Source organism: Rattus norvegicus, chromosome 1, assembly GCF_021556685.1.
Source record: "Rattus norvegicus strain SHRSP/BbbUtx chromosome 1, alternate assembly SHRSP_T2T, whole genome shotgun sequence".
NCBI lineage: Eukaryota > Metazoa > Chordata > Mammalia > Rodentia > Muridae > Rattus > Rattus norvegicus.
Window position 1 is genome coordinate 189,122,501 of NC_141534.1, and position 21,280 is coordinate 189,143,780.

Here is a 21,280-nt window from a genome sequence, read left to right on the forward strand (position 1 = left end):
CGCTGGCCCGGGTGAGCAGGAAGCACCCTCTGGCAAGGCCCACTGTACAACATCCCCTCGCACCCCTCAGTCACCCAAGCTTCTCACAGGAACGCTTTCTTCTGTTCTATTTTGTTTTGCTTTTTCATTAGCTTCGTGTTTGAGAGCCTCACTTGATTCTAACATTGATTCATTTGTCAAAATTTCAAAGTACACACATTTTATATCCTGGCGGTTGTGTCAAGCCACCTGCTAGAAGCCGATTTACGCTGCCCCCTTCTCATACCTGATATTGAATCTCACTGTTTTCTCCCCCACTGCAGGGGAGTTAAACTTTCCAGAGACGCATCTATTTTATTTTATTGATTTAAAGTTCTGCTTCTTGATTTGATTAATCAATCCTGCTGGCTTTTTGCTCCGTGATTAATGTGCGTCTCTTATCTGCATTAATTGCTTCCTCCCCCTGCACTCTGGCTCTGCTGTCTCATTTTCTACTTATTTTGACTTCTTAATTCAATTATTTTCCATTTCTAAACATGTAAGTGTTTATTTTAGTAACAGCAGCTTTAGACTATGGATTTTTGCTAAAAATAAAGATAATTTTTGCTAGAAATCCTATGTATTTAAGACAGGGTCCCATTGTCTTAAATACCTAAATAGGCTACCATAAGAGTATTGATTTCTGCTTTAATAAAAAGCATATTTTATGTTATTTAATTTCTAAGCAGCTCTCATCTATCTTTAGCCATGCTCTTGCTATTAATGTGATCAGAACGAACATTTATGCATTCTTTCTCTGGGTTTTTATTTTTGAGATAATAGTATAATTATATCATTTCTCCCTCCCCTTTCCCCCCTCCAAAGCCTCCCACATGGCCTTCTTTGCTCTCTTTCAAATTCATGCCCTCCTTTTTTCATTGTTATGATATATATGTGTGTATCCTCAATATAGCCTACTCCGTCTCTATAACGTTACTCATATGCATGTCTCAGGGCTGACCATTACATATCAGATGACGGGTTGCTGTGCTCTTCTCTGAAGACCGTTTCTTCCACTCTCACACTTTCCTAGGTCCCCATAATTCTTCATCTTGGGTTACGGCTGGGCTCTCCCATCCACTGTGGCATGTCTACTGTCCTGTTCAGCTCACCTTCGGGCAGTCATGATGATGAGATCTTAGGGGTGTAGATTCTGACACAATCTCACAGCAAACGCCTGATCCTCTGTCTCATATAATCTTCCCGCCCCCTCTTCTGCAATTATCCCTGAACTTCCAGGGCAGGAGTAGGCATCTGTAAAAATTCCTGATTGGGAACACTGTTACGGAATTCTCCATAAACTGGTACAGATGCTTCATTAGTCAGAGAAGGGCAAGCACAGCTGCAATAACAACCAGCCTAGAAAACGACGGTGGCTTGAATAGCAAAGGTTAGCCCTGCTTGTGGTCCATGTTCACAGAGGATAAGGTGGAGATTCTCACCACACGGAGCTGACAGATGGCCTGCCTCAGCACATCCCTCCATGTTGAGATATGAGCGAGCCTGACACTTAAAGCCTCTCCTATGTCCATCTCATTGATCAAAGAAAACTCAGACGCATGAACTTAGCAAGGCACAAGGCCTTATCCTGCTTCGTCGTGCTGAGCATTTGCTTCTGCAGGACCGTGAGATGCATCCTACTGAATTCTAGGGACTGTCTGGCAGTGTTAGTTGTGATCCGCTCTCCCCCATTTCAACTTGATCTTAGCCAAAAGGCCGAGAAGCGATTCTCCCCCATTTCCAATCCCCCACTTCCCATCCACAAGTGGCCAATGAGATTCAAATGAAAGTGGAGACTCGAACTAGCCACACACCTCAGTGGGCTGAGGTGCTTGCCACCCAGCCTGACAACATGAGTTTGATCCCCGGGATCCAGACGGTGGAAGAACTGATTCCTGCAAGCTGTCCTCCAACAGTCACACATGCACTGCAGGACATGTGTCCCCATTCACATACACAAAATAAGTAAAATGTCACTTAAAATATTTTCAGTAAGTGGAAATGATTGGAGTTCCTGGGAACACTTTACTCTTCTGATACTGGAGTCGCCTTGTCTCCCTATGGGAAGAAAAGTTCAACTGCTGACCCGCTGAGCTTCAAAACCAATACCCAAAGTGTCTTCCCCCAGACTCTCATAGGAAGAAAAACTAAACTCTTGTTTGGCCATAAGCACCGTGGCTTGGATTTCCAGTTTCATCTGAAAGCATTTCTGCCTGATAAAAGAGCTCAGTGTGTAAACAAGATGTACAATTCCCATCTTCAGTGAATAGCAATCCTTTGAACGGATTCTGTGGATGACGAGAGAGAATGCTAAACATACCCGCAGCCTCAGAGCGGATTGCCTAGGTTTCTAGCCTCCATTGGTGTAAAAAAATGGTGAAATAAGATTCCTCAAATGTGACAGTTGCCAAACTGAGTGACTGGCAAGTAATGACCCGTTATACTTCCTATTTAAATAAAAAATTTCTATAGCAATACATCATTTTCATTACAAAATATATTTTCTAAAAAAAAATGTATTTCATCAAAGTTGTATTCATACCAACACTATGTTAGCCACTTTTCTGTGGTGTTATTGATTCATTACTGTTTCTTAAAATCCTTTTAAACAATTGAGATATAATTTTCACATAATTATAATTCATCCATTTAGAGTGTGTGATTTGTTATGGTTTTTAGTACATTCGCAAAGTGGTGAGGATGCCACTTGTCTGAGTTGAGGTTCTTCTGCAGCGATGAAACCAAGGCAACTTGGGGAGGGAAGGGCTTTATTCAGCATATGCTTCAACATCACAGTCCACCATCCAAGAAGTCAGGACAGGAACTCAGGCAGGGCAGGAACCTGGAAGCAGGAGCTGATGCAGAGGCCATGGAGGAGTGCTGCTTACTGGCTTGCTCCTCATGGCTTGCTCAGCCTACTTTCTTTTAGAACCTGGACCAGCAGCTCAGGGATGGCACCATCCACAATGGCCTGACCCACCCCCATAAACCACTAATTAAGAATATGCCCTACAGTTTTGTCTACAGCCCTCTCTTATGAAGGCATTTTCTCAACTGAAGCTCCCTCCTCTCTGATGACTCTAGCTTGTGTCAAGTTGACATAAAGCTGGCCAGTACAGTACTCCACTGTAGTATGAGGGTATTTTTGTAGCCTACAGGAAGCCTCATGCATACTGTTCTTGCAGAGGACCTGAAGTTTGTCCCCAGCACCCACATGATAGCTCAGAACCATCCATAACTGCAGTTCCAGAATGTCTGGCAACCTTTTCTGTCCTCCTCACACTCTTACACTCACATAGCAGCACATGCACATCGACATGCCTAATTATTTATTAATTATTAATTATTACTAAGTAAAGTCTTCTGCAAAGCTAAAGTGCACCCATCAGAAATGCACTGGCTCCCCATCACAGCCCTCTGTGACTGCTGGGTCTGCCTCGTTTCATCGTTTCACCACCTTCCAGGTCTGTTCACCATTTCCTATGCTTTCCCTTTCTCTACTTCATTAATTTCTGATGCTACTGCTTGCTTCTGCTTGCTTTCGACTTAGTGAGCTCTTTTCCCTACCTCTTGGATGATGGTCACTTTGATACATATTCTTTCTGTTATATTTGTGTTTGACTATTATTTGATTTTGTTGTTGCTGCTGCTGGTGCTAATTTGGGACAGGACCTCACTCTAACCCACAGCAGTCCTCCTGCCTCCATCTCCTAAGTGCTGGGATGAAGAAGTGAGCCACCACTCACAAGTGTTCTTCTTTTGAAAACATAGGTATTTGTAGGCAAAGTTTTCTGTTTTAGTCACATCTCATATTTGGTTGCACCAAATACCGATCTCCGAGTATGTTTTAACTTCTTTTGTTGTCTTGTCAGTTGCTTATTCGTTGTTGAGAAGCGTGCTACTTAATGCCCACAGATCTGTGAATTCTCCACATTTCTGTTATTGATTTGAAATTTTTAAAATTACATTTGTGGGCAGAGGGGAGGAGTGCACAGGCCACAGCATGTCTGTGGAGGTCAGAAGACAATTTTCAGGAGTCAATTCTCTCCTTCTACCATGAGTCCCCAGGATCGGACTGGGCCATATGGCTTCAAAGCAAAAGCTTTCGTGTGCTGACCCACCCACTTGCCAGGAAGATGTATTTATTTGATTGGTTGATTTTGGCCAGGGTCTCTCTGGCAAAGCTCATGCTGTCCTTGAAATCCCGTCCTCCTATCTTGGTCTCTCAAGAGTTTAGAGATTATAGTTGTGTACCAACTTACCCCACTATTACCAACTTCTAGACACTCCATCGTGAGGATATATCAAATGTGTCCAGTCCCTTTAAGTATACTATGGTTTGCTTTATAGGGTGCTGTGTGATCCCCACTACAAAACATTCTGTGTGTTTGGGAGGAGAACATGTACCCTGCTAGGCTGAGTGTTTCATAGCTGCCTGCTGGAGGCTAACTCCAGGAGACTAGTTCTAATCTAGCAATTGAGAACTACAGTGCTGTCAGACTTCAGTTTCCATATTAGTCTTCTATCTAGTTGACCCACCCATCACAGAAAGTGGGGTATCAATGATGTCCTTGCTACCTTCATGCGGACAATATACACATGATATATACCTATATTGAAATGTCGCACTGGACTCCAGAAAGAAAAAAAAAAAGCATGACTCTTGACAATCAAAATAAAACTTTTTAAAAGGCAAGATACTAAAGTCTCCAAATCATTTTTGTTGAATTACCTATTTCATTGTCAGTTTGGTCCATGTCTATTTCAAGCATTTGGAGGCTCTGCGGCCAGATTAAGACGAGATTGGCGTGTCTTCCATTGGGGTCAGTCCTTTCAAAGCTGTGTCTACCGGACTGGTTTTTGATCGAAAGTCTTTAGCAAATCCGTTGGTGCCCTTGCTCCAGCTTTCTTCCTATCTTCTTCCTGTCTGTTGACCTCGGCCTTACCATCTTTGCGTCCACAGTGCATCTTCTGTAAACAGCATACAGCACCATGTTTCCCAATCCAGCCTGTCAGAGTTGCTTTGTTACTTAATCCATTAACATTTATGAATATAGCTGAAACCACAGATTCCTGAATGCTAATTTCCTTGTTCTGTTTTTCTGGAAACAGCACCTTAAAGAAGCTACTTATGTGGGGGTGCCATTTGCTCTTAACTGTCTGAGAACATCTGTCTTTTATCTTTATGCAAAAAAAAGTAATAGCTTGGAAGATATACACTCTCGGGTCATTATCTTCTTCCTCAAAACATTGAAAGCCTTTGGGATTCAGCATTGCTGGGAGCAATACAGCCCCACATGACTTATTCTTGTAACTGCCACATATTACATAATCGAGTTTGGTTTGGTTTGGTTTGGTCTGGTTTGGTTTATTTTGGTTTGGGTTGGTTTTTGAGGCAGAGTCTCTCATAGCCCAGGCTGGCCTCATATTTGCTATGGAATTGAAGAGGACCTTGATTTTCTGAGCCCCTCACTTCTCTCTCCCACGTACTGGAGTTATTGGCCCATGTATAAACCATCTGTTTTGTGCAATTCTGGGGACCAAATCTGGGGCATCATGCCTGCTAGGCAAGTTCTCTAACAACTAATCTACATCCCTAGTCACTCGTTTTGTTTTTTGATACAGAGTCTTGGTGTGTACTTCATGTTGGCCTCAAGCCTGAGTCGTCCCTGCTTCCACCATCTGTGCACTAGGATTACAGGCCATGCACCATTTGTCTGTTTGTATCAGCCATCGTAGACATAAACACTAACAGTAGCCTCCTAACTCAAATGCTCTCCTGGTTTAATGGCTGTGGGGACTGAGGGACTGTGGTGGTTTGAATAGTAATGGCACCCATAAACTCATATTTAAATGCTTATAAAGTAGCATTAGGAGGCATGGCCTTGTTTGAAGAAAGTGTGACACTGGGGTGGTCTTTGGGGTTTCATATCCCCAGCCAGGCCCAGTGGGTCTCTCTTTTCCTGCTGCCTTTGGATCCAGATGTAGACCTCTCAGCTCCTTCTCCAGCACCATGTCTGCCTGCGAGCTGCCAGGCTTCCCACTGTGATGATGGCGGACTAAACCTCTGGTTGCAGCTGGGCAGTGGCATACACCTTTAACCCCAGCGCTCAGATATCAGAGGCAGGCAGGTCTATGTGAGTTTGAGGCCAGCCTGGTCTATAGAGCTAGCTCCAGAAGAGACAGGGCTGCACCAAAACTGTCTGGAGTAGCAGCATTGGGGCAGGAAAGGGGGTGGGGATGGGGGGTTGCTGTGGTCGTGGTGTCTCTTCACAGCAACAGAAACCCTAAGACAGACAGGGCTGTTAGAGTTGAGGGACTCCTTTTGTGTATTTAACAGGGGACTACATTTCAAATTAAGTGCCATCGGAGAAGAGCAGGGATCCTGAGTTCTAACTGAACACTGGAACCATGACAGCATCCAGGTTTCACTTAAGACCGATTTGATCAGAATCTCCTAACTAAAGTTCTGTGACTTTAAATTTGTATTTATTTTAAGTATGTGTGTGCCTGTTTGCCTGTTTGTGCACCACACACGTGCAGGTGCCCTTGGAGGCCAGAAGAGGGTGTTGGATCCCCTTAGACTGTAGTTAACAGGACTGTGAGACACTATGCAGGTGCTGGGAACTGAACCTGGGTCTTCTGTAAGTACGTAAATGCTCTTAACTACTGACCTTCTTTTCCAGCCCCAAGATTCTGTCCGTTTCCATTCCTAAAGGGATTTTAATGTGTCAGAGGAGAGAAACCTGGGGTGTTCATACCAAAAAACAAACAAACAAACAAACAAACAAACAAACAAAACCAAGTTTCCACTGTTGCTGCTGGGATCAAAGGCCGTCCAGCTGCAGCCATTCTTATAAAGGAAAACATTTCATAGTGGCTGGCTCAAAGTTCAGAGGTTTAGTCCACCATCATCACAGAGGGAAGCCTGGCAGCTCGCAGGCAGACATGGTGCTGGAGGAGGAGCTGAGAGGTCTACATCTGGATCCAAAGGCAGCAGGAAAAGAGACCCACTAGGCCTTGGTTTGCATTGGTGGGGATGAGGGCCAACTCAGATAAGCTTCGTACCACATGTATTATGCTCATCCTGGATAAGGACGGATGGGGTCCTGGATAAGGAGGTGGGAAGGTTTTGTGTGTTTCTGGGTGTGTCTATGGAAGAGAGCATAGTTTTTGTGGTGTGTGTGTGTGTGTGTGTGTGTGTGTGTGTGTGTGTGTGTGTGTGTGTGTGTGTGTGTGTTTGAAAGCCAGAAGTCAATGTCAGGTGTCCTCAGTCTATCTCCACCTTGATTTTCAAGGTAGGTCCCTCACTGAACCTGGAGCTCCCTGTTTAGCGAGATTGGCTTACCAGATAAGCCCGGTTTCCTCCTGCCTCTACCTCCAGTGTCCTCCATGCTGGTGCGTTTGTTTGTTTGTTTAATGTGGGTGCTAGGAACCCAAACTCAGGTCCCCGTGCTTGATACCTGATCCATCTTTCCAGCCCAGATGACACAGACATCTCCCCAAACCTTTCCCAAGTCAACAAGGCCCCAATTCTCTCCTCCAAGCTCCATCAAGCCTTATGACTTTTTCAAAACGGTGCTGGACTAAATCTCTGTTTTATGTCTTTTTTTAACCACTCACCTTGAATGACAGATGGTAACAGCTGATGCAATTAATACGTTTGTCTTGGTATTCTACATAATGATCAGAGACTAAGAAACAATTTGTCCACAAAGTGATAAGGCGGGGAGATAAACACAGCACCAGGCGTCTGGCTCCGAGCTCCATAACTTCAGCCACTGCTGCCAGAGCACTCCTGCTGCCAAGAGACCGGGTTGGTGCCTCTGATTTCTACAACCCTACGGGAGGGGCTGGGTGCTCCACCTGGGACAATGCTTTGTGCAGCATCTGAAGATGTGGAGAACCTTGGACTCCACATCCCAAGGTCTGAAGTCACAGATGATGGATGCTTCACTCCACCGAGTTCACCTGCTTCCCCAGGTGATTCTACTCTGGAACTTCCAAACATCCCTGCCCTAGTCTGAGTTCTGAATGGGGCTTCCTTCTTCTCCATACTCAGGCATCTCAGCAAACACAAGCCACCCATCTGTGACCACAGCAGATCAGGCTCTCACCTGGCGGGTGAACGTGGAGGTCCTGGAACACAGGTGGAGTTGCTGCTCAGGGGCAGGCTCTCTGCTCTCAGCCCACAGGGAGAGGCTGGCTGCTGAGGCCCATTATCGTGGGCAGGAGAGCTCAGAGGGGCTCGTTGAGGGGACACAGAGTGGCTATTAAGTAGAAAGCACAGTGAGCTTCACCCTTTTGTTATTCCCTCTCTGCACTGTCACTCTGACAAGCTTTGCCTGACACAGGGGCATTAATTTTTCATGCTGCCCTACTGCAGACACACAGATTGGATTGGGACTAAGATGAATGAAACTCGGATACAACTGGGAGTGCAGAGATGCCAGGCTACAGGTCACATCATGCTCCACTTCAGCCTCTTGTCCCCGGCTGCTGCTTTACATGCACTCCCGTGGCTCCACAGAGCCAGAGGTGACTACTGAGGGGAGGAAACACAATACCCTCAGCTGGTAACAGGAAAGTTGATTAAGAAAAATCCACTCCCTCTATCTGGTTACTGATCTCCTGTTTATCTTCATTTGAACTGTCCTGGGTAGATGTGTTTTAATTGCAAGCCACTTCCATTCTTTTTCCGGAACCAGGCAGGGCATACATTATAAAATAAATAAATGATTAAGAAACATCTAATTATTGTTATTAGTTTCTTACTTGGAGGGACTTCCGAGCTGCTGCTTATTAAAGTCATTCATCAAGGAGCCACCGTGCCCTTTCTGGAGGCATTGCTCCCAGGGCCGACATGGGATTGGCTGTCTCATGCTGTACATGGGGCTTAATAAACACGGGCAATATTGATGGCTGTGAATTCCTCCCTTAGCCTAAGCGCCAGTGTGATGGATTGATGCTTCCTAAACATGGAGACTATTTCTCCGGCCATTCATCAGCCCTACCACAAATACAGGTGTCAGCCTGAGCCGACGTCAGACTCTAACTGCCTCCCCCAGAGCATGGGGAGAGAAGCCTGCATTTCCCACCCAGGGACCTCATCAATTTTGCATGCACTGCAGTCCCTTGACTTGTTAAATATTTATAACAATGTCATTATTTACCAAACAAGCTACCCGGCTGCGTCAGTGCCCCCCAGAGAAGAACTCAGGAGTGTAGAGCAGGGCCCTCCCTCCAAAGAACCTTCAGGATAAGGGAGGTTGGGTTTGGCAGGCAGGTCTCTCTGCCTTCCTTCTAGAATGTGTCCTAAGGAATGTCTAAGGCTTCAGAACTGTTGGTTGCAGGGCTGCATGTCAGCCCCTAACTGGAGATCACAGAACTACAAGACTAATAATGAACAGTTGAGTAGTGGCTGATCCTGGCTATCGGGGAAGTCACACTGACCTTCTTCACACCAGATCTAGCCTTCCTTCACTCTTCTCTGTGACACCAGTCAAGAGCTGTGTGAATCTTCCTGGCCATGGAAGTTGACAAGCCTGCAAAGAACCTCACTCATCACCTCACTCATTCTGCAAGGATTTCCTGAGCACTGACAAGAGACAGGAACTGCAATGACAATGGGTGCTTGTGTCCCCAAAGTGCCTCCTCCAGGTGCCTTCCTGACAAAGTCCATCTGCTTGGCCCTAATGGGAATGCCACTTGAGCTTCCTTGCTGTTCTGGTATGGGCTCTAGACCAGTGGTTCTCAACCTGTGGGTTGCAACACCTTTGGCTTGGAAGGGGGGTGTCAAATAGCAATGGAAACCCTAAGTAAAACAGCAGTCACTTTATAACTAATATGCTTAAGGAAACTGTCCTTAAAAAAAGTGATATAGCAGCCTGGGCAGATATCTTGAACACACTAGATGAGACCACAGATGCCCAGACTACCATACACAGCAAAACTTTTAATCACTATAGATGGAGAAAATAAGATATTCCACAATAAAACCAAATTTAAACAATATTTATTCATAAATCTAGCCCTACAGAAAATACTAGAAGGAAAATTCCAACCCAAGGAGGCTAACCTGAGGAAACACAGGAAATAACCCCACACCAACAAAAACTAAAAGAAGCTCTCTCTCTCTCTCTCTCTCTCTCTCTCTCTCTCTCTCTCTCTCTCTCTCATACACACTACCACCACCATGAAAATAATAGGAGTTAACAACCAGTGGTCATTAGTATGTCTCAACATCAATGGACTCAATCCCTAATAAAAAGACACAGCGTAATAGAATGGATGTGTAAACAGGATCCACCATTCCGCTGCATACAAGAAACAAAACTCAGCAACAAAGACAGACATTACCTCAGAGCAAAGGGCTGACAAAAACGGTTTTCCAAGCAAATGGGCCCAAGAAGCAAGCTTGAGTAGCCATTATAATATCTGATAATATAGACTTTCAATCAAAAGATATGGGGAAAGATACCTCATACTCAAAGAAAAAAATCCACCAAGAGAACATCTCAATTCTGAACATATCTGCCCCAAATGCAAGGACACCCACATTTGTAAAAGAAACTTTACTAAAACTTAAATCACACAATGAACACCATACATTAATAATAGGAGGCTTCAACACCTTACTATCACCAATGCACAGATCATTGAGACAGAAACTAAATCAAGAAATAGTGAAACTAACAGACGTTATGAATCAAATGGATCAAACAGGTATCTACAGGACATTTCACCCAAACACAAAAGAATTACCTTCTTCTCAGGACCTCGCAGAACCTTCTTCAAAATTGACCATATACTTGGTCACAAAGCAAGCCTCAACAGATACAAGAAAATTGAATAACCCCCTATATCTTATCAGATCACCATAAAAGCTGGACTTCAACAACAAGAAAAAGCCCATAAACTCATAGAACCTGAAAAACTCTATACTCAATGGCCACTGTGTCAAGGGTGAAATAAAGATATTAAAGACTTTCTAGAAGTCAATGAAAATGAAAGCACAACATACGCAAGCTCATTAGACACAATGAAAGCGGTGCTAAAAGGAAAGTTAATAGCACTAAGTGCCTTCATTAAGAAGTTGGAGAGCTCTAATACTAGTAACTTAAAAGCACACCTAAAAGTTCTAGAACAAAAGAAACAAGCACACCCAAGAGAAGTAGACAGCAGGAAATAATAAAAATCAGGACTGAAATCAATAAGTTAGAAACAAAGGAGAACAATACAAAGGGTCAATGAAACCAAGAGCTGGCTCTTTGAGAAAATCAACAAGATAGATATGCTTTTAACCAAATTAAGTAAAAGGCACAGAGAGAAGATCCAAATTAAGAAAATTAGAAATGAAAAGGGAGACATAACAACAGACACTGAGGAAATCCAAAGAATCATTAGGTCTTTCTTCAAAAGCCTATAGTCCACAAAATTTGAAAATGTAAACAAAATGGACAATTTCTTGATAGATTCCAGTTGTCAAAGTTAAATCAAGACTGGGTAAATAATTTAAATAGTCCTATAACCCCTATAGAAATAGAAGCAGTCATCAACTCTCCCAACCAACAAAAAGTCAGGGCCAGATGGTTTTAGTGCAGAATGCTACCAGATTTTCAAGGAACTAATGCTAATACTCCTCAAAAAAAATCCACAAAATAGAAACAGAAGGAACCATTCTATGAGGCCACAATCACACTGTTACCTAAACCACAGAAAGGCTCAACAAAGCGAATTTCAGACCAATTTCCCTTATGAATATTGATGCAAAAATACTCAATGGACTGGAGAGATAGCTCAGCAGTTAAGAGCATTGACTGCTCTTCCAGAGGTCCTGAGTTCAATTCCCAGCAACCACATGGTGGCTCACAACCATCTATAATGGGATCAAATGCCCTCTTCTGGTGTGCCTGAAGACAGCTATAGTGTACTCATATAAATAAAAATAAATAAATAAATAAATAAATAAATAAATAAATAATAAATCTTTTAAAAAATACTCCCAAACCAAAGTTAAGAACATTATCAAAAACATCATCCATCACGATAAGGTAGGCTTCCTCCCAGGGATGCAGAGATGGTTCAACACAGAGAAATCCATCAATGTAATCCACCATATAAACAAACTAAAGAAAACACACACACACACACACACACACACACACACACACACACACGATCATCTCATCAGATGCTGAAAAAGTCTTTGAGAAAATCCAACACCCCTTCATGATAAAAGTCTTGGAGAGATCAGGGATGTAAGGCCCATACCTAAACACAATAAAAGTAATATGCAGCAAACGTTCAGTCAACATCAAAGTAAATGAAGAGAAACTTAAAGAAATTCCATTAAAATTCCATTAAAATCAAGGATAAGACAAGGCTCTCTACTCCCTCTGTATTTATTCAATATAGTATTTGAAGTTCTACCTCGAACAATAAGATAAGTAAAGGAAATGAAGGGGACACAAATTAGAAAGGAAGAAGTCAAAGTATTGCTATTCGCAGATGATATGATACATAAGTGACACCAAGTTCTACTCATGAACTCCTACTGCTGATAAACACCTTCAGCAAAATGGCTGGATACAAAAATTAACACAAAAAACCCAAAAACCAAAAACCCAGGATAGATAAAACAAAGAACTTCTGGAGATATCACCACCCCTGATTACAAGCTGTACTTGTACTACAGAGCAATGGCAATTAAAAAAAAATCCACATGGTATAGGCATACAAACAGAATGGTTAATCAAAGGAATCATATTTCAGACTCAGAAATAAATCCACATACCTACAGACAGTAGATTTTTGACAAAGAATCCAAAACCATACAATGGAAAACAGAAAGCATTTTCAACAAATAGTGCTGGTTTAACTAGATATCTTCATGTAGATGAATACAAATAGATCCATATTTATCACCCTGCATAAAACTCAAGTCCGAGTGGATGAAAGATCTCAACATAAAATTGGATATACCAAATCTAACAGAAGAGAAAATAGGAAATAGTCTTGAATGCATTGGTACAGGAGACAATTTCCTGAACAGAACACCAACAGCTCAGACACTAAGATCAGCAATTAATAAATGGGACTCATGAAACTGAAAAGCTTCTATAAGGCAAAGGATACTCTCAATAGGACAAAATGGCAGCCTATGGTATGGGAAAAGATCTTCACCAACCCTACATCTGACAGAGGGCTAATAGCTAAAATATATAAAGAATTAAAGACTCCAACAAACTAAATAACCCAGGTTAAAAATGGGGTACAGAGCTAAACAGAATTCTCAACAGAGGAATCTCTAATGTCTGAGAAGCACTTAAAGAAATGTTTGACATCTTTAGTCATGGAGGAAATGCAAATCAAAACAACTCTTAAGATTCCATCACCCCAGTCAGAATAGCTAAGATCAAAATCTCAAGTGACAGTGCATGCTGTGAGGATGTGGACCAAGGGAAACACTCCCCGATTGCTGGCAGAAGTGTAAACTTGTGTAACTTCTTTGGAAACCAATCTGGTGGTTTTTCAGAAAATTGGAGGTAATTCTACCCCAAGATTCAGGCTATACCACTTTGAGCAACACCCAAAAGATGCTCCCCCATCCCTCAAAGACACTTGCTCAACTATGCTCACAGCAGCTTTATTGTAACAGCTAAAAACTGGAAACAACCTAGATGTCCCTCAATCAAAGAATGGATAAAGAAAACGTGGTACATTTACACAATGGAATACTACTCAGCTATTGAAAACAAAGACATCATGGAATTTGCAGGCAAGTGGATAGAGCTAGATAATATCATCCTGAGTGAGATAATCCTCTTATAAATGCGTATCAGCCACAAAGTACAGGATAACCATGCTACAATCCACAGACCCAAAGAAGTTAAGTGACAGGGAGGGCCCAAGGGAGGATGCTTGGATTTCACTCAGAAGGGAAAATGATATAGACACCAAAAGTAGATAGAGAGAGTGGGGGCTGGATGAGAGAGGGGTTGGAGAGGGGAACTGGGTGGAGATCAGGTGTTGGGAGAGCAGAGATGGGGGTGAGAAGGTTGGGAGAGAGAAGGGAAACTGGTGGGAAGGGGGCATCTCTAGAAACAAGCCAGAGACCTGGAACAAGGGAGTCTCCTGGTAGGATATGGGGGTGATCCTAGCTGAAGACTTCTAGCAGTGGGGGATATGGAGCCTGAAGTGGCTACGTCCTGTAGCTAGGCAGGACTGCCAATTAAAGGAATGTTATACCAGCCTACCCCCAAAACCTTCAACCCAATGTTTGCCTTGCCTACAAGATGTGCATGGATCAGACAGAGCAGAGATTGAGAGGATGACCAACCAATGACTCACTCAACTTGGGTCCCAATTTTTGGGCAAAAACCAATCCCTAACACCATTAATATACTCTATTATGCTTGCAGAGAGGCACCTAGCATAACTGTCCTCTGAGAGGCTCCACCCAGCAGCTGACTGAAACAAGTGCAGAGACTCACAGCCAAACATTAGATAGGCATAGCTCAGACAGTATTGTGGAAGAGTCCAGGGAAGGATTAAGGAAGCTGGAGAGATCAAGGACCCCATAGGAAAGACCTAGAGAGCCAAATAACCTAAGCCCTTGGGGGTACCCTGAGACTGAACCACCAACCGAAGAGCATGCATGGACTGGACCTACAGCCCCTACACACATGGAGCAGATGTGCAGCTTGGTCTTCATGTGGGTCCCCCAACAACTGTAGTGGGGGCTATCTCTCTGACTCAGATTTTGTTGCCTGTCTTTGGATCTCTTTCTCCTAGCTGGGCTGCCTTGTCTGGCTTCAGTGGGAAAGGATGCACTAGTCCTGATGAGACTTGATGTGCCAGGATGGTTTGATACTGGTGGGGTGTGCTGCTCTAAGGAGAACTGAAGGGGACATGGGAAGAGGTGGAGGGTATAACTGGGAGGAGGGAGAGATATGCAATGGAGGTATAAAGTGAATGAATGAATGAATGAATGAATGAATGAATGAATGAAAAGACAAGTGATATAGCTTCTTTACCCTTTCCACCATAAAAGGACAGGAGATAGGTATTACCTATAAAAATGGGCTCTTATCACTGTATTTGCAGATGCCTTTATCTTCCCAGCCTCTAAAACCTGAAGTGAAACATTTCTATTGTTTATAAATTACTCAGCCAAAGGCATTTTGTTATAGCACTGGGATGGGCTGAGCAATAGGGTTGAGTAAGTAGACAGATGTACGTGGTGATAGGAGAGCTTGGACTGGAAAGCATGGTAATTGGAATATAGGCTCATCAGTGGAGACAGAGGGTAGACTTAGCATATAACTAGGGAACAGGAATTGGGTGGAATCAACTATAGAGAGGAGATTTTGTGTAAGAAAAGCATCAAGGATTGTCAGGATGGGCGATGTTCTTTACTGAGGCAGAAAGCCTGGGGCCTAGTAGTGTGTGTGGGGTGTGTGGGTGTACACATCTTTACTTTTAAAAATGCCAGCTTACATGGACTCTCATTTCTTCAGGAAGCTAGTCCCAAGTAAAGTCAATTCTTAGCATTTTCTATGTCTCTTGGGCAGGTGACTATAGGATAAACTCCACTGAGGAAACCCCACTGTGGTGAGGTTTCTGGTTTGCTCACTGATCCACTTGGCAGTGCTCCCCACAATCCTGCTGAAAGGCTGATGGAATGAATGTCTAGTCTATGTTCAATGACCTGGAAGGACGTGGAGTCTTAAACGCTCCCACACCGTCTTCAATCAGATTAGCACCCGTGAATGTCTGCCAGCCCAGGAATGGGGTTTTCTTTGGAGGGAAATATCAACAGCATCTGGAGCCTCCACGGTATTTTCTAACTTACTGGTTAGCATCAAAAGACATATCTCAGTGAGTGAAGTTCTTGCCACCAAGCCTAACAACCTGAGAGAACATATACACCTGAAAGATGTCCTCTGACCTCCATAAGCATGTAGGGGCAGATCCCTGCCACCAAAAAATAATGTAATCTGAGAACAAATTAGAGCAGGCCAGGGAGTGGAACAAACGGGTAACAGAAGGGAAGGCACGTGTGACTGGACACTAGTGCCATAGGCGCCAGCTTTCAGGCACCTACATCGCCTGAGAAAACTGATGGCCACGTGGGGGACAGCACCAGACACCCAAATCTATAAACAACCCATGGGAATTCTAGAACTGAAAAAGCAATCACCCAAGTGAGGCTGAAAACACAACAAGACAGGTCTAGGAGCAGGCTGGACACAGCTAGTGGTTGACGATTTTGAAAATGAAATAGAGGATGCCCAGTCTAATTTTAATTTCAGACAAAAAAGCAGAAGCTTGGAATAAATATGCCCCATGCAAAATTTTAGACATTCTGAAACGTATCCACTGTTCACGTGACATTCCTATTAAATGTGATGCTCCTTATTTTATGACCATGATTGGACACAGCTGAAGAAAAGGCTCGTTCTGCTAGAGATACCCAGAATAAAGAATGATATATAAAAAGGGATAAAAAAATCCTAGGAAGAAAACAAGTGAAAGAGACACCGGAGACTTGGTGAGCCATCTAAACCCCGTGAAGCGGAGTCCTAGAAAGCAAACATGTGCCAGAAGTGATATTTAAAGCAACAAATGGCCGAGGTGTTTCCAAGTCAGATTCGCTTCCTGAGGAATAAAAACAAAAAACCCACACCCTAGCTCATCAGAAGAAAGCTGATGGAAAATGAATCCCTCGAAGTATTCAGGAGGAAACACCCCATATTGTCCAAAGATGAGCAATAAGACTGATCACAGACTCACCAATGGAAGAACCCCATGGAATGAATATCAAGGAACAGAATCTCCAACCTAGAGTTCTATCCCTAGTGAAAATCCCCTTCAAAACAGGTTAGTAGTTGACTCTGTTAGTCTTCCTGTGGAGTCCCTATCCCCATTCTGGGCCCACAACCCTTCCTCGTATTCCAAACCACTGTTTGGCTGTGGGTGTCTGTATCTTTTTGAGTCAGCTGCTGGGTGCAGCCTCTCAGAAGACAGCATGCTCCTATCTGCAAGCACAACAGAGTGTCATTAATAGTGTCAGGGACTAGTGTTTGCCCATGACATGGGTCTCATGTTGGGCCAGTTATTGGTTAGCCATTCTCTGTCTGCTCCATCCCCCGTGCCTGTATTTCTTGTAGACAGGATAAATTTTGGGTGGAAAGTTTTGTGGGTGAGTTGGTGTTCCTATTGCTTCATTGGCTACGGGAGGAAGCCTCTTGAGGCTCTCAGAGCCTGAACAACCAACCAGAGAACATATATGGGTTGGACCTTGGCCTCCCTGCACATATGTAGCAGATGTGCAGCTCAACCTTCATATAGGTCTCAAACAACTGGAGCTGGGCTATCTGAAAAGCTGTTGCCTGTCTGTGGGATATGTTCTTCTAGCTGGGCTGCCTCAGTGGGAGAGGATGTGCTTAGTCCTGTAGAGACTTGATGTGCTAGGGTGGGGGAATAACCAGGGTTCCCACACCTGCTCAGAGAAGGGAAAGGGCAAGGAGGAAGAATTGTGGGAAAGAGTAACCAGGAGGGGGACAGTGAATAAGTAATTAAAAAAAATAAAGACTGAAAATAAGGTGGGGATGTAGCTTAGAGGTAGAGTGATTACCTCATACCTACATATCTGGAAGTCTCATCCTGATACATTGGGGGCGGGGCTGAAACGCAAAGGCTACACATATATAAACCAGCCAAGGGGAAAACAAGAACAGCAGATAAGCATGAAGAACAGGGGCGGAGTCTGGTGTTCTGGAAGATGCAAAGATAAGTAATGCTGCAGAGATGATGGCCAGGCTGGGAGAGGAGAAGAGAGGCGAGAACAGCTCCTGGCAAGGAGTGTTGGAGTGAGCGAGATAGTTCTGCTGAGGGCAAGCAGGGCTGCAGCATGTTTGCATGTTGTCTCAGTGTTTCTACTGCTGTGCTAAACATCACCACCAAAGCAGCTTGGGGAGGGAGCTGAGGGTGGATTTTATTGTGTGGCCCAGGGAAATTATGGTAGGAACTCAAAGCAGGAACCTGGAAGCAGGAGTGACGCAGAGGCCATGGAGGGGTGCTGCTGACATGTTCTTCATGGCTTGTGCAGCCTGCTTTCTTACACAGTCCGGACCACCAGTCCAGAAGGGGGCACTGCCCACAATGGACTTGGTGCTTCAGCATTAATCACTAATTAAAGAAATGTTCCACGGTCATGCCTACAGGCCAATATGGTGGAAACGTTTTCTCAATTGACATTCTCTCCTCCAGAATGACTCTAGTCTGTGTTAAGTTGACTTGAAATCTAGCCAGAGCATGTCAGTAATCAAAAAACATATCCAATATTCAACTAACTCTGTGTGTGTGTGTGTGTGTGTGTGTGTGTGTGTGTGTGTGTGTGTGTGTGTGTGTGTGTGTGTTTGGGATCTAACCAATAGCTTTGAGCATGCTAATCACACACTCTACCGCTGAACTACATCCCTAATCTTTAGACTGAAATATTTACCACCCAGAATAAAGACTTTTGTTCTAGTTTCCCTTCCTTCCTTCCTTCCTTCCTTCCCTCCTTCCTTCCTTCCTTCCTTCCTTCCTTTCTTCCTTCCTTCTCTTTCTTTCCCTTTTAACTATAAAGAAATATTGTCGGGGCTGGAGAGATGGCTCAAGGGTTAAGAGCACATGCTGCTCTTCCAGAGGCCCTGAGTTCAAATCCCACAGCAAGCACATGATGACTCACAACCATATGTAATGAGATCTGAGGCCCTTTTCTGGTATGTCTGAAGACAGCTATAGTGTACTTATATATAATAAATAAATAAATCTTTTAAAAAAAGAAAAAGAAACATTTTCAATTTCAATTCTTGCTGCTGTTTGGTTCTTTGTCATGCCTAAAGCAGATAGCCTTCAGTCAAAAGGTTAACAGTCTTTTTTTTTTTTAATAACAAAACATACATGGATCAATAAACACAAATGGTTTCCCCTTTAAAAATATAAAGACATTTCTAATCAAATAAGAACTGAGCAAATGTACCATTAACACAGGCTTAAAAATAAAATACTAACAGGAATCCTTCAAGCAAACCAAGCCCAGGGTGAGCTACAGAGCGGCTGGAGAAGCAATGGAAGCAACGTCCTATAAACCTAGGGGAACACTGATTGTGTGATGTTAACAGTGTTAAGTGTAGATGGAGTCAGAGTACGTGCACATAGTAAACGGCCAGAAAGAGCAAGAGAATCAAAGTAGTGTACAGCCCCAAGGGGCAGGAATGCAGTGTTGAAGCAGCATGTCCCTGTCATCTCAGCACTTGGGGTGGGCATGGGTAAGCAGAAGTCAGCATGAAGTACATGGTGACAAGTTGTCTTTAAAAACAAAATGACAACTAAAGTCAGAGGTGGAGGCAGGGTTTTAAGTATGAGACCAGTTTGAAAAAGAGTAAGAACATGGCCAGGCGAGGTATCATCAATGCAAACCAGAGGACCCGGTTTTTACCCACAGCATCCAAGTGAAAAACCAAGCAGGGTGGTATCTATAACTTCACACTCTGCCCAGCACCAGAGAGACAGAGAAACATCCCTAGAGCCTAGTGGCCAGCTAACTCAGTCAAATCAGTAAGAAACTGTCTCAAAAAGAAAGGTGGGGATGACTGAGGGTGCTTACTGTCAACCTCCGAGTCCTCATGCAAACATATATATGTCCAAACCATATGCACATGTAGATGGACACATGCACACATACATCTATATATGTATGTATGTGTGTGTATATATATATATATATATATGTATATATATATGCATGCATGCATGCATGCTTGGTGTTTTAAGAGTAAGAAAGAAGAGACAAATATAAAGTAGGCAGGAGAGAAGATGGAAGGATGGAAGGAAGGTAGGAGCCACATTAAAAACTAAAAAGCCAGGTGTGGCAGTGCACACCATTAATCCCAGCACTCTGTAGGCAAAGGCAGGAGGATCTCAGGTTGAGGCAAGCCTGGTCTACAGAGTGAGTTCCGGGACAGTAAGGGCTACTCAGAGAAACCCTGTCTCAAAAAAATAAAAAACAAAAACCATGGGGGCTAGAGAGATGGCTCAGTGGTTAAGAGCACCGACTGCTCTTCCAGAGGTCCTGAGTTCAATTCCCAGCAACCACATGGTGGCTCACAACCATCTGTAATGGGATCTGATGCCCTCTTCTGGTGTGTCTGAAGACAGCTACAGTGTGTGAGTGTGTGTGTGTGTGTGTGTGTGTGTATAATAAAAAAATAAATCTTAAAAAAAAATTTAAAAGTGGGCGATACAAACATCAAAGAAACTGTAAGATAATAGAAAAAAATCAGACACATTAGTAACTATAGTTAGTGTAAGTAGATCCAACACCCTATTAGCGAATACCTCCTTGTGTAGATACCACACCTACAATCCACAGGTGAAGACTCCCACGCACAGAGAAGTTAAGCAACTTGTCCAGACTGTCCGACCGTCAACTCACAGTAGCAGGGTTCAAAGCCAGCGGCAAGCCTCCTCTGCTCCCCACCCCCATCACTGTAGGTCACCCCTCCTGCAGCCTGCACCCAGATGCTTGCAGCAAGCTCCTAACTCACCTCTCAGGTGCCACATTGTTGTGTCTCATCTCTTCCTCCAAATTAAACTCTTCCTAAACGCCATTTACTTGAGAACAAAGGCAGCAGGTCATGTGAGGCTCCTTTAGAATGATCACACCTCCCTTGTTCTGCAGCTTCTTGCCCTGGCCAGAAACAGCTTCCTGTGGCTTCTAAAAGTAGTTTCCCTTGTGTGGACTGAGAACTATCCTGCAAGCCCTCCAGGGTTAGCACTTCCTCTGTTACAAAGATAGCTACCACTCACTGAACATTTTCTCTATGCCCAGTTCAGTGGGACGGGTTAAAAAGCATTTTAACCCTTTAACCTTCATGATTCTACCCCACAGGCAGGGTGCTTGGCTCTGACAAGTCAGTCAGCCAGTAGTTCACGAAGTCACCACCATGTGCCATCCTTTAAGAGGAAGAAGAGCAATCCATCTCCCTCAAACATGCATGGCACCAGCTGATTGAGTGACATGCAGAGCATAAGACAGGGAGGAGGTGGACTGTAACGTGGACTGCAAAGAGAGAGGGTGATCCAGAAGGGCTTGGAAGCGAGGTGGTACTTGGGAGACGCTGTGAAGGTGAGGAAATGGACCATTTCCGTGTCTCAGAGCTGACGAGCAGAATGCTTTGAGGAACAGTGTGGAGGGTGGTGTTGAAAT

General features: G+C 43.8%; 1 long non-coding RNA gene across 1 annotated transcript in view; it reads right to left on the bottom strand.

The window, feature by feature from the left end:
- Nucleotides 1-20,767, bottom strand: part of LOC120099923 (uncharacterized) — a 118,462-nt gene extending 97,695 nt beyond the window's left edge. Inside the window, exon 1 of the long non-coding RNA XR_015652470.1 lies at nt 20,619-20,767. This is a non-coding gene — a long non-coding RNA (uncharacterized LOC120099923). The remainder of the gene's footprint in view (nt 1-20,618) is intronic.
- Nucleotides 20,768-21,280: the final 513 nt, after the last annotated feature.